Source organism: Eptatretus burgeri, chromosome 1 (genome assembly GCF_056783735.1).
Source record: "Eptatretus burgeri isolate ZD-2024b chromosome 1, Ebu_testis_v1, whole genome shotgun sequence".
NCBI classification, from domain to species: domain Eukaryota; kingdom Metazoa; phylum Chordata; class Myxini; order Myxiniformes; family Myxinidae; genus Eptatretus; species Eptatretus burgeri.
The window spans coordinates 143351802-143364306 of record NC_140961.1 but is presented as its reverse complement, the minus strand read 5'-3'; the positions used below and the strand labels follow the sequence as shown (position 1 = coordinate 143364306).

The following is a 12505-nucleotide window of genomic DNA, read 5'->3' as shown; positions in this document are numbered from 1 at the left end:
GGGTTGGAGCGTGGTTGTAGTTGGTGATGATGGCTGGCGTGGTGGTTAAGGTGGTTGTTGTGTGATGGCGGTTGAGACGTGGTTGGTTCAAAATAAAGATAGAACAGAAAAACGGCTATCTCAAAGCGTCGCAGCCCGAATGAATCACATAAATTCCCTCTAAACAATGGGTTTGGGGCTAACTACACATGTACTTTGAGTTATCTCACCTTCGGGCCCTGAATGGTGGTTTGTGAATTTCCACAGCCGTAACAATATATATATATATATATATATATATATATATATATATATATATATATATATATATATATATATATATATATATATAACAAGCTGAAAAAATTAAAAATTGTATTTTTAAAAGCATCGATGGGTGACGGACTGCAAATTGTACCTGGTTAGTCAAATTTTTTCAATGCTCTATGTGTGAACATTAATTCATCATGGTAAACCAAGGATCAAATAGGTCACTTTGGGAGGTGACCAGATGGTGCTGCCCATAAAATTGAACCCAGGTTCAGAGAGCTCATGCAGGGAGGTGACAAGGTGCTGCCCATAATAATTAACCCATGAGAATCAGATCGCTCAAGCTGGGAGGTGACTCGATGGTGCTGCCAATAATGGTGAAACAAGATCAGTTGTTGTCCCCAAACAATGTAAATGAGAATCTGCTCAATTTTTTTAACGTTTGCCCCGTCTGGGTGTTCGCCTATTATCACGGGCCACATGTCAGACCGATTGAAAATGCCTACGGCAAATGTTTTGCCCGTTTGGTGTGAAAATTATACAGGTTACATATCTTTTCAGATCATTTAGTGTGCACACAAAGGTGTTCAAAATCTTCTCGGAACGACATACTTATGCAACGGTCCAAAATACACACCTGTTGAAAATGTAAACCTTTTGGTGTTTCTTGCACTTTGACTATAAATCTCGTTTCTCAAACTTCCATGTTTAACTGCCCAAGTATGTCTGACTTCTGAATCTCTAAGGGTTGTTATCTTTGCATATGAACACAGTACGATGCAGATTGCTAGGTATGCCTTTCGTATCAAAGTAATTTGTTATCAGCAAGCACAGTATGTAACATTATAAGTGATTTATTAATCATCGCTGTTGAGATAAAATCATGAACGAAGCTGGAGGCGAGTGTCAATGTTGAAAATAGGATATGCAGGCCAGAATTATTGTCACATCAGACCAAAGCATCTCCAAAACCTAAAGCGTGGTGCAAAAGTAGTCCAGATATCCACCTTAAAATGTTGTACCAAGTATTTATAGTGACTGCAGGGTCCAGAGCTTGTTGCCAAAGGTGGACCGAGATGGTTGTGAATGCTCGAGGCCTAACCCTGTGTGTTTCCTTCCCGAGTCTGACAGGTGGATGTGGAGATAGCACACTTACCGTGCTGCCTAGTCGAGGTTCGATTATTCATGTTTAACAAGCGAAACATTTCATCACAAAGTGTACCTTCCCTCAGAGAGACATCTGCCAGCATCAGTTGATGGACGTTCAATGTCCCACGGTGTCTTTTGTGAAGAGCAGTTTAGTTGGCTCCAGCACCCTGAAAAAAAAAACATTTTAAAATCCTGTTTAAATCGCCTTCAGTCAAACATCAGGCCTGGCCAGTCGGTTCATGAAAGATTTGGGCCAAAAAAATTCCTTTGTGGCTGATTCCACAAGAAGGTGGCAATTATACTGGGGTCATGAAAGAATTGGTAGACAATGAAGGCACTGCTAGGTGCTTTCAGGATTGAAGATTAGAATGGTCTCCATGGAAAGGTAGTGGCAGTGGAGGGGGTGGATAAGTTTAAATGGGAATTAGATAGGTGCATGGATGCAACGGAGATAAAGGAGTTTGGGTATATTGGCAGGACTTGGAGCTTGCTAGTGTGTGGATGGGTGATACTGGAGTTGGTGCAGCACAGGCACGATGGGACGAATGCCCTCCTCCTGCATCAGTTCCTTGTGTATCCTTATTGCTTGTTTCAGAGTTGCTGGTGCTGTGGAAGAGGAAACACAGGCTGAACTGGAATCAAGTACAAGGAATCAATCACATATCAGTTCAATAATATCTCATGCAAGAGCGTTTTGTGAATTAATCCAGGAATGAAATGTAAGAGCCGAAACTTGTACACTGTACGGCGTACGCGTAGATGAGGGGCCTCAATATGGAAAATCGACTAGCACCAAAAACGAGCGGGTATGTTGTTGGGAACAGGCCTGTAACAGCTCGGCCATCATGTGCAGTTGTGCACATGTGGTATAACCAACCCGATGGCAGCAAGCAAGTCACCATTGCTGACACCTGAGAACAACTCAGAAGAGTTCTGCCCATTGGAATGGAATATTTGTGGTGCGGGCAAGGCATATTGTTGTACCTTCACACCGCTGTTTAGAGTTAGCAAGATAACCTAGCCACCCTGGAGGTACGCGCACTCGCCTCTGAGCTGTCTCACCAGGGTTCGAATCCTGACCGAGCTAAAACTGTTTGCCATGCAGGGTGATTCATCAATGTATGTGACATCCCACAAATCGATGTCTGCTGGCATTATTGGTGGACATTAAAGACCCCACGGTATCCTTCGCGAAGAGTGGGCTAGCAATCGCCGGACCCCCTGAACAAATTCCAGTAATAGCGCACAGGAGAAATTGCATCAACAGCACAGCCGCACCTCCCTCAGTGAATGATGCTACCCCACAGCCAAGGAACTGCTTGAAGATGAAGAAGACGAAGCAGGAGAAGATGAAAAAGAAGACGAAGAAGAAGCCATGAAACCAATATGGCCATTTGGGTAAAAAAAAAAATGCAAGACCTAATCGGTGCAGAGTTATGGAACTCTGCAGCCTAACTGGTCATTTTTTTTAAACCCCGAAAAAAGTAATTATTAACAGGAGAACAGAGATTTCACAAGGAATGATGGGTGAGGGCAAGGCAGAACCAACCCTGGCAGTCGGCCTACAGCTGTGTTCACACTGTGTTTCTTGACTCTGCGTGGGATTTGTCATCTCCACCCTCTTCACTTTGGTTTCTCACTCACCCTCGTTTTCCTTGAGCCCCCACATCTCTGCACACAAGTGTAAAATTAGTCACACGCGAGTCACGTGACTGGCTGAAGGCATGAAAGCCCTCTCATTCTCCCTTTTACTTTGCAGCATGAGTACTAAGACGCAGAACAGTGGACTTATTTCCAAAAGAAGGAGAAAAAAAAACTTATGACATATCTATGAGTACGGAAGACCAGTACATATAATTCATGATGGGGCGAGTGGGGGCTGAACTAAAAGGCCTGTCTGTCTGTACCAAGATGGTGATTCTGCAGAGAAGTCAAATGCTTTTCTGTGTGTGTGCACTGTATTCAACCAACGGGGTCTACGGGTTCATTTGCAACTCGATGCAATCACAAAAACAAATAAAGCACAAGTTTAAATATTGTTGTGGTTACCAGATTCGCAAACCACCATTCAGGTCCCTAAGGTGAGGTATCTCGGTAAGTACATGTGTAGTTAGGCCCAAACCCGTTGTCTAGTGGGAATACATGTCATTTATGCGAGCTGCGACTCTTCAGGATAGCCGTTTTTCTTTTACTATCTTTATTTTGGACCAACCGCCATCACCACAACCACAACATCAACCACCAACCACAACACCGCTTCACCATAACCGCCACGACCTTCCCGTCACACCTCGCAACCGTAGCATCGCCACCGTTCTTGCCCCGCTGTGGGTACCGGTGTTGGATTCGTGCAGAGCGCGCGTCGAACCGCGTGTACAAAATCACGGATTTTGTGCTTCAAAAACGGATCAAAAACGACACACGCCCACTTTTTGCCGTCCAATCGGTGAGCGAGGGGCGAATTGGCCCCGCCCCCAGGGTGATCAATATATGCAAATTTGTGGATCAAAAAGCCTTCACGCCCACTTTTTCTCGGGCCAATGGGGAGCGAGGTGAAAGGTCAAAGGGAGGGGGTCAAAGGCGAAGTTACGGGGGGATAAAAGGACGGTGTTCGTCAGTCAGAAAAAGGAGAACGAGAACGAGAAGGAGTCGGAGGGTGGAGAGTCAAGTGTGGAAGTCTGGAGCCCGAAGCCTGCAGTAGCTGGAGAAGCTGAAGAGAGTCGCGAAGGGGAGAGTCGATCGGAGAGTCCAACGAGGAGAGCCCAAAGAGGAGTCCAGAGTCGGAGGGTCCAGAGGCGGCAGCGGCGAGGGCAGACGAGGGGGTGCTCGCGTCGGTGCCATGAGCTGCACGCCCGAGGGAGGCCGGCAGCGCGACCTGGCCGAGGTGGAGACGCACACCAGGGATAATAAAGATCCTCTATACCCCGAGCATCAGCAACCCCCTCCTGTTTCCCCCCCGCGCTGAGATAGTGCGACCAAGGGGGCCCCGTTCCCACCCCCTACCAGACACCGTCCACGAGGCCCGCGGGTTGCGGGGCCATCGCCGCTCCGCGTCTCATCACCAGACGGGTAGGCCCGACCCGGTCTCGGCCTCAGGCCTGCCTCATTCTTGAGGGTATTTCTTTTCCTTGGTTTTGGGTATGTGTTGTCGGCGCCGTCTGTGAAGTAGAATTGTATAAGTGTTGCCGTGTGCTCGGTAGTCGGTATTAGCTCTGCACTGTGTTTTCACTTTTATATTTGCTTTTTGTGTAAATGGAATTGTGTTTTCTTTTTTTGTGTGCTTTTGGTGGAATTGTATTTGTGTGCTTCCCGTGTGCCGCGAATAAATGTGCTTTATTGTTGAACTGTTCTCCCGCTTCGCTTCGTCTTTTCCCCCATTGAACCCTCATCTTGCTTCACGTAAAGGGTTGGTAGTGGGCTGAGTACGCCCGATAATTAATCGAACCGTCGAGGTCGACGATAACACCGCTCGGTTATTCTGATAGTACGGAACGGGTCGCTTAAGTGGCCCGTGTCCGAAGTCGACCTGCGGCGAGGTGCGATCGCCCGGTCTACCCTCCGCGTGGGTACTTAGGTAGGTCGAATTTGGCGAGCAACCCTATCCCACGCGGGGGCTGATTGGCTCGATCGCGGTGAGACCGAAAGGTCCACCCGTGACTGGTTCCCGGCGTTAGTCCGAGAGGGTCACGACTGGATTGTGCGTCCGGTGGGCGACGTGCCGCGATTCGAGTTACGTGGCCGTCAGCACGCCGGCGGGCGCGGAATCCGCAACAATATTATAATGCTTTTACCATCACAGAACATGTTCGTGTTAGCGGGAATTGGTTTGACCAATGGTGTCAGTTGGGAGTTAGTCCTCAACTCAAACCCACGTGTATAAATCGAGGACCAATGGAGAAAATGCATGTGCCCCGAAGGTTCTCATGCAAGGTCTTTATCAGATCGAAGGGCTCTTACGTGACGAAAATGTTGTGTTTACTGCTCAGGCTGATCCGGGTGGAGTCACAGTCTGATGAACATTCCAAAAGCATTCCACATTCTCTTCAATCTCATCCCTCCCTCCAGGCACCAGAGCTTCAACACAGTTGTTCACCACCATCTCAGATCATTCCCCATCCAAAACCATGATCTTTTCTACCCCCGTTAACCCTCCACAAAGCCACCTCTTATTTGTCCAAATCTCCCTCTATTTTCTTCCCTCAACACTGCTGCTCGTGTGCTGTTCCTTTTTGTTCTGTTATGTCGAGATCCGTTCTATATTCTAGCTACTCCACAAGGCTCGACTTCGTATACCAAAAAAAAAGGAAAAGAAAAAGCTTGACTGCTATCTCAAAGCAAGGTCAAATGACCTTCAAGGAGTATATAGAGACTGTTGTCTATCAGGTTCACGCTTTCACTATGCTCATAAGGCTGTGCGCATCATACTGTGATGATGTTTAAAGATGGCATTGCCACCATCTATGAGGCTCCGTGCATTGAACACGACAACGTGATCCACGTGATTTTCCTCTTTTCGATGTCACTATCTCTATAATGCAGTCAAGTGATAATCTCCTCCGCAGATGAACACAAAAGACCTTGCAGGACGATACCTGCACATTCCCCGATGAAGATAACTCTGTGGTGGAAACTGGAGAGGCTGCACCTTCACTGTTATACCACTGGATGTAGTTTGCATTGCCTTCAGGTTTGAATAAAACTTGTTAGATGCCAGTTGAGAGCTCGTGCTCCGATGTGAACACCAAGTACATATAATTTTACAACTGGGGAAACGACAGCACATTTGCATTTGCATTATAGGTCGAAACAACATGATGTTGGCTGAACAGTTAAAGGTGGCTGGCTTAGGATCTTGGGGTCCTGAGAATTTGAACCCCTGTTGTGCCATTATATAATAACACCAGGTGGGTAGACTCATCCTGTCATAGAACCTACCAGCTTACTTGGAAGAATGAGCCATTCGAGCATCTTGCGTTGGAGTGGCACCCATTGAGGATCGCCAAGGGAATCTGCCTCGGCTGTCCGATGCATCTGAAGACACAAAAGGAGAGGTTCTTCTTCTTCGTCTTTTCTCCTTATTCGTCTTCTTCTTCTTCTTCCTCTTCTCCAAGCCTAATATTGAAAGAGAAAAAGCATGATATCATAAACACTGAATGCGTTGTTGCTATCAACTGGATGAAACAATACAAACATGTGCATGCATTTATTCCAGTGAATGGTTTTGAGTGAAAGTCACAATTAACCCTTAAAATGGATTTTTTGTCCCTGCAAGGAGCCAAAGTACCACTGGGATCCTTTAACACATGTATGCTGCCCACAAACCAGGTGGCTTGTTCGCCATCAGACTAGACCCTCCTTCATAGACCATGTAAGGAGCTGTCTCAGAGGTGGCCACTCTTGTACGAGGTCGCCAACAAAGGACACATTTAGCTCCAGCTGGCACAGCCACACCAGCCGTAGTACCTTCAAGCAGACACGAGACAGCAGTCCCTTTATGTTACCAGCATTGCCTGCCAAAAATGGGGCACCGCAACCCTCCCCAACACATCCACGTGGCCCAAGAAAATCTCAGGGGGAAACTGCCTGACCTAACCTATCCCTATCGTGGCCATCAGTCGATTCGCAAAGAACCTCAAGGCAGCAGGAGGCCATTCGGCACATCAAGCACATCAACCTGCGATGCCTTGCCAACATCCAGGTCCAGTCCTCACTGAGCATGCAATGTCAAATCGAGGTAAAACATACCTGCTGTTACTGGTGCTGGCACCACCTCTCCAGGAAGAATTTTTAAAACCTGTGGCTCGTAGTCGTACCCCTCAATGTGCAATTGCATTTCAACTCTTCTTTGCAGAGTGAAACACGCCTGTTTTAACATTGTGTTACCGCTCGTCTTCTTCTTCTTTACATTCTACCTGATTCCTGCTTGGCTTTATTTATTTACTTTTCAAATTTCATTTTAAAACCACAAACTTCCCCCGTTTCTTTCTGCCCCCACCCTGCCTTTGACGTGTGTCCATCAACACGCCCTCCCCCCCCCACCTTTATCGTGTTGCCATCATAGATCCCTTTACTGTACCTTGTGTCCATCACAGCCCCCCTTTACTGTACCTCGTGTCCATCAACACCCACTCCCCCATCTTTACCGTGTCATCATCAGAGCCCGTATTTCCTTTTACTCGTGTCCATCACCCTCACCCCCCTGCCTTTACCATGTCGCCATCACAGTCCCCCTTTACTGTACCTCATGTTCATCACAGCTCCCCTTTACTTTACCTTTACCTCCTGTTCATCAACTTCCCCATCCCCCACCTTTACTGCTTCGCCATCACAGCCACCCTTTACACCGGCTCAATCACAGTACCCCCACCCACTTACTACTTCTCCATCACAGGGCCCCCACCGCCTTACCACGTCTCTATCACTGGGCCCCCACCCCCTTACCACATCTCCATCACAGGGCCCCCACCCCCTTACCACGTCTCCATTTGAATTTTGTGCTGAGATGGGAAGAACAAAACTGCAGTTGAAAGCACTCCGGTGATTGACCCACGGTAGGTGATTCAGGTCTCTGCTGGCTGTGAGCCAGAGGTCAACAGACGTCTGGGTCGGGCCTGGGGGGGGTCATCGATTCACTGAATCATGGGGTGTGGCGCTGCCGGTTCCTGTGCAGGAGGACGAAAGTCCGAGTCTTCAGGTTCTTGGTGCTTCCAGTCTTGCTCTATGGATGGGAGACTTGGACTCTGACTAGGGATCTGAGACGGAGACTTAATTCCTTTGGTACCAGGTCTCTTCGGAGAATCCTTGGCTATTGCTGGTAGGACTTTGTGTTTAACGAGCGGGTGCTGAGAGACTCTCAAATGAGATTTGTTACCTGTATAGTTTGTGAGCGTCAGATGCGGCTGTCTGGACATGTGGCTCGTTTTTCTGACACTGATCCTGCTCACCATATTCTCCCAGCGAGGAAGCCTCGTGAGTGGAGGAGGCCAATGGGCTGACCACGTGCCTCGTGGTTGCAGCAGGTTGATCAGCATTTCAAGGAGATGGGGATTAGCCAGGCATCTGCTTGGGGGATGGCCAGACAAAGGCCCCTGGAGTACCGGCAGAAAGTGGACGCATCGACGCACTGTTCTGGCGCTTGCTCCCATACATGACCTGAACTGATCCTTCTGCTGTGTAACACACTCCAAAACTACCCCTTACATCATGTAATCTCTATTTTCATTGTTCATCCCCATCCCCAACACCTTACACTTGTTTAGGTTAAATTACATCTGCCAATCTTTTGCCCAATCTGTGCAAGTATCAATACTTTCCTGCATCTGATAACCACCCCCTCTGCTATCCACCTCACCTCCAAGCTTTGCGTCATCTGTAAATTTGGAAAGCTTACTCTTTACCCCATTATCCAAACCATTGATGTCAATCTATATGTAATGCAGTAAATGTATGTATGTAGGTATGTATGTATGTATATATGTGTGTATTATGTATCTATCTTTGTGATTATGTATATATGTATACTGTATATGTATATGTCTGTATAGATGTGTGTATGTAGATATGTATGTATATATGTAGGTAAGTATGTATGTATGTATGCATATTTGTATGTATATATATATATATATATATATATATATATATATGTATGTATATAGATATATATGTGTGTATATATGTATGTATATATATATATATATATATATATATATATATATATATATATATATATATATATATATATATGTATGTATATAGATATATATGTGTGTATATATGTATGTATATGTATGTATAAATGTGTGTATGCATATATGTATGGATGTATGTATATAAGTAGGTATAATTGTGTGTATGCATATATGTATGTATGTATGTATATTTGTATGTATATATGTATATATGTATGTATATAAGTATGTATATATGTTTGTATATATGTATGTATAAATGTGTGTATGCATATATGTATATATGTATGTATGTATATATGTATGTATATATGAATGTATATTTGTAGGTATATATGCATGCAAGTATGTATGTATGTTTTTATGTATGTATGTATGTATGTATGCATGTATATGTTTACGGATGTGGAAATTCGCAGAACACAATAAAGTTTCCTTAGATTAGCTATGCCGGTAAGTGAGTGTTCAGATCGCTTTCCCCACCGTTGTTTAGAGGGAATTTATTCGTGTTCACCGGGCTGCACCCCTTTGAGATAGCCGTTTTTCTTTACCAGTCGTTATTTTGAACCTACACGCAAACAACAACCGCCACCAAGTACGCTGCAACGCCAAGCACGCAACAAACCAACACGCAAACAACAACCGCCACCAAGTACGTCGCAACGCCAACCACGCTACAATTTCCCTCACAACAACCACCACCATCTTCACCACGACCCCCGCTTCCGATCGCCATCCTCCACGGTCGACGCTACGATGGTTTCCGCGTCGGGAACGTGGGCAGGATTGGCAGAACAAAAGCTCTTGCAGAGGCTGTGGGGTTTTTCCCGCCTATTTTCCCCGCGCTTGGTGTGAAGGGAAGGGGGCAGGGCAGCTCGCTGCCGATTGGTGGATGCACGGCGTGAGGCGGTCAGAGTGAGGGAACGCCCCTTTTTGGGAAGCTTTTCAAAGGGAGGCGGAGCCGAAAATGGGGAGGAGCGAAGGGCGGAGCCCCACACTATACAAGGCTGACCGCACGTGGGCTCTCGCTCTCTTGGTCGTCGAGGTCGAGTTCTCTCTCTTGGTGGTCGAGGTCGAGTTCTCTCTCTCGTGGACGTCGGGTCGTACTCCCTCTCGTCTTGGTGCTGATTTCTTCCCCTGTCTCCCGATGGTCCTGTTGAGCGACCTGTTGGCGAAAGCGCGGGCCGGTGGCGAGTCCGGGCGACGCATCGGGGACGCAGACAGGAGGCGCGGCTCTGCCGGCTGTGTGGTGCGAACCTGCGCGTCTGGCGAGGAGCACCGGAGAGAGCTTACCGCCCATCATCGCAAGGCCCGGAGTCAGGCGCGGCCACGCTAGCTGCCGTGGGGAGCAGACATCGCGACGTGCCCACCGAGACACCTCGAGGGTGCAGGAAACCTGCACGGTCTCGTGGGCCTTTTCGGTCATCCACGGTCCATGACCATAAAGGTCTCCGGACCCCGTCTACCCCCTTGCCTGTGAGGAGGTCTTTCCATTTCTTTTGTTTTGTATGACTGCTGTGGCGCCGTGTCCCTGTAAGTAGAACCTGTTAAGTAACTGTGCTGTAAATACACCCCTGCTTATAGTCGGTGATATTGCTTTTGTTTTCTATTTCTTGCCTGTACATTGCATGACTGCCTTGGCTGTATATGCGTGTGCTTTATAATAAATGTCCTTGTGTGAAATGTATCCCGTTCGTCGTGTCCTATTTCCCTTTTGAAAGCCATCTTGCATCGTGGAATAATTAGTTGGGTTTTAAACACCCATTAAGGAGAATCGGATCCGTCGAGGTCGGCGATAACACCGCTCGGTTATCACTGTAGTACGGAACGGACTGCTTAAGCGGTTCGTGTCCCAGTCCGAACTGTGGTGCGGTGCAGCCCCTCCTTAGGTTACTTGCGCGGGTACTCGCGTGGGATGTGTGACAGCACCACAGGGAATAATGTTAGTGGTGCGGGACTTGATTGACATCACTCGTCGGATGAAACAACAATTAGGGCAAACCCTGAAAATTGAGACAAGGTAGGTAATGGGTGATGAGGTGACTGAGTTGGCAGAGACACGGGAGATAGAGGGTGGATTAAAAGGACCTAAGGACGAACACACGCACATGGAGGTAGCGAGGCTTAATGGGGGCGAGCTGGCAGAACGTGTTGTGACCCGGTGAAAGCCGCTGGATGGCCTCCTTCGGGAACGGAGACGCTATGCTCCCTTGAAGCTGATTGCGACGAGGTGGGTTCAGTCGTGTCAAGCGAGTTAGAGGGGGCGAGTGCTGTGGACAGGTGCACGTGCAGCTTGGGGGGTATGGAGACCCCGGGACCCCTAGTGGTGGCGCGAATCCCCAGTGTGGTTGTGAAGGTGTGTGTGTTTGCGAGTGAGCCGAAATGCGTGCCTTACAGCGCACCGTGTGTGAAAGAGACCGTGTGTGTGAGTGGTGTGGTTGCGAGTGTGCCGGGGTGCGTGCTTCCCAGCACGCTGTGTGTGGATGAAGCACCATGTGTGAGTGGAGCCACGTGTGCGAGGGAGGTGGCACGCGTGAGTGAACGGCCGAGTGCGAGAGGGACAGCGTGTGTAAGGTCGCTGTGTGTGAGGGAGATGACGGTGGGCATGCGGGAGCACGCAGCCGCGTCTCCGAGAGTGAGTGTAATGGTGAGGTGTGTGAATCTCGTGACACGTGGGAGTTTGAGCGCGTGGATGGAATGGAGACGACGACGGCGACAGGTGAAGGACAAAGGCCGAGTAGCGGCCGTAGCTGTATTAGGGACCGTGCCGGGTTTGCACGGCAGCGCGAGCGGGGTCCGTGCCGTGCAGGGCACAAGACCGCCACGTGCGCGCTTGCGGGAGTGAAACCCAGTACGTAAATGCCAGTGGTGGATGTTGCCGATCCCTCGGACGGACAAAAGGTAGGCTGGATAATGGATTTGGACCGGACGGGTTCTCCACGTGAGCGTGTGTGTGAAGCTCCGACGGGCAGAGCACATGTGTTCATGTGGGGAACCCCTCGAAATGCGAGGCTTGTTTTTTTGGATGCGTAGGGTGAAGTCGTGGCTGCACGTGTGGTTGGAATCCGGCAGGAGGGATATCCCTGCCGGATGGTGCCGTCCGAGAAGGGACGAGGTATGCGAACAGCTGCCATGACGTCACGGGCAAGGTGCGCAGGTTGCGAATTGCCGTGCTGGTGCGCAGGTTGCGAGTTGCCACGCTGGTGCACGCACATAAAAAACAAAGGAAAAAAAAAGCAACCCTCGCTTCGGGTGAACAGGTTTCCCGGGCAAGGGGTGGAAGACCCTCCTGGCCGGGCACAGGATACTAGTTAGGGGGAAGGGTAAGCTTAGCTAGACCAGCTTCATGGGGCAGCGATAAGTCCTCATGGGGCCCATGGAATGGATTTGGTAGAGGGATTCAGTTCAGATTTAGG

General features: G+C 48.4%; 1 protein-coding gene across 1 annotated transcript in view; it reads right to left on the bottom strand.

The window, feature by feature from the left end:
• LOC147035663 (xylosyltransferase 2-like) overlaps positions 1-6861 on the bottom strand; it is a 60716-nt gene extending 53855 nt beyond the window's left edge. The window contains exons 1-4 of the mRNA XM_085846254.1: positions 6721-6861; positions 6334-6510; positions 2948-3069; positions 1472-2004 (exon numbers count right to left, since the gene is read on the bottom strand). The gene's annotated coding sequence lies outside the window, so the exon portion shown is untranslated. The remainder of the gene's footprint in view (positions 1-1471; positions 2005-2947; positions 3070-6333; positions 6511-6720) is intronic.
• Between the last annotated feature and the right edge of the window lie 5644 nt (positions 6862-12505).